The sequence below is a fragment of the Mirounga angustirostris genome, unplaced genomic scaffold (assembly GCF_029215605.1).
Source record: "Mirounga angustirostris isolate CCGP_5_RB_7025 unplaced genomic scaffold, mMirAng1.0.hap1 SCAF_3, whole genome shotgun sequence".
Classification (NCBI taxonomy): domain Eukaryota; kingdom Metazoa; phylum Chordata; class Mammalia; order Carnivora; family Phocidae; genus Mirounga; species Mirounga angustirostris.
Window position 1 is genome coordinate 88865600 of NW_026991711.1, and position 1733 is coordinate 88867332.

A 1733-nucleotide genomic window follows, 5' to 3' on the forward strand; every position below is an offset into this window, starting at 1 on the left:
TATTTAACTATCCCAAACTCTTCTAGTTTTTTCTTTAATCAATCTTACATAAAGTATTTCAGAGACTTAAAAAATGGGAAAAAGTCTCAGTTGATTTTATGAGGGCAGCCTACTCAATATCTCAGAGCCTAACAAATTATAGGAAAATAAAATTATTTCTTTCATGGACAACTCTAACATGAAAGTGGTAATCTTCATTCAGTGAGATTTAAAATAATTATACACAATGATCAAGTTGGGTTTATGTTAGGAGTAAAATGGCTTAACATTAAAAATTGATTATTACATTAACTAAATAATGGGAACAAATCATGTATCATCTCAGATAATACAGAAGAATAACTTCATTAAATTCAACACCAATTTATTTTATATATATAAAAATGTTTTATCAAAATTAGAACAAAATAGCAATTCATTTATTTGGTAATGAATTTCCACAAAGGAACAAATATACAGTAAATATCATAATTAATAACAAACCACCGCTCAGAAATAAGATCACATGGGTTTAGACTGTTACTATTACCACTTCTACTAAACAGTGTGCTAAAATACCTAGATGTTAAATAAGAGAAGAAAAATAAGTATATAAAGATTGAAAATGAAAAAAAAAATCAAACTGCTATTAATTTGAGATGTGAAAAATTCAGGATACCAAGAAAATAAGCCATTTGAAATTTTGGAGTCAACTGAATATTTTTTAGTCAAGACACCATATTTTAAAACAGAAATTTTCCGTCCTCCAGCAGTTGTTGAAAAATACATTGCTCTAGATGGAGAGTCTTATATGAACAAAGATAAGGTTAATAAGAAATATTAAAGGGATAGAAAGAGAGTCCAAGATGGTAGCATAGGAAAATCCTATTTCTAACTCCTCCCATGGACACACCAATGTTACAATGATATTTAGAATAATTCTCCTGTAAAAAAACTGAAGAGAAGCAGAATAGCTCTTCCATAACACAGGACAAAAAAAAAAAAAAAAAAAAAAAAGTCCTCATCAAGATGGGTAGCAGGGGCAGAGAGCAGTCTTGACAAGACCTCCATACCCCGCACAACAGCCAATAAGAGGCAGGAGTATCACAAATATGCATCTGCTCTTTGAAGAGTGAGGGGTTCAAGCCCATTTTGGGAACCCAAGCCTGTGGGACATTCCCCCAAAACAACAGGCCTTGAAAATTAGAGGGGCTAATGTCTGGGAGAACTGAAGGGCTGTAGGGAACCAGGATCTCACTTCTGAAGGGCTTGTGCACAGACTCACTCACTAGGAGTCTGAAAGCAGAGGCAGTAGCTTAAAAAGCACTGCACCACATGTCAGGGAGATTTTTTTTACTAGTCTTAGGAAGTGTAAGCTTTGCGTAGTGGCAGTATCGTAGCCAATGAGGTTTATCTGAAGCACGATTATTGCTAATTGAAAACTTAGGAAGTATACCTGAGGGGCAAGGGGTCAACTGGAGATCTTTCTGGGGACACAGAACTGGCTGTAACCATTTTTTAAAAGATTTCATTTTCTCATTTGACAGAGAGAGAGAAAGAGAGAACAAGCAAGAGGAGGAGCAGCAGAGGGAGAGAGAGAAGCAGCCCCGACATGGGGCTCGATCCCAGGACCCCGGGATCATGACCTGAGCCAAAGCAGATGCTTAACCAACTGAGCCACCCAGGTGCCCGTGGAACCATTTTTTTTTTTTTCTTTCTTTCATTATTGCTAGCTGGGCTGGTGGGCACCATAG

The 1733-nt window shown here is 36.3% G+C and overlaps 1 pseudogene; it reads left to right on the top strand.

Annotated features, from left to right (window-relative positions):
- The first annotated feature begins 1353 nt into the window (after positions 1 to 1353).
- Positions 1354 to 1515, top strand: LOC123839952 (U4 spliceosomal RNA; annotated as a pseudogene).
- The last annotated feature ends 218 nt before the right edge of the window (positions 1516 to 1733 follow it).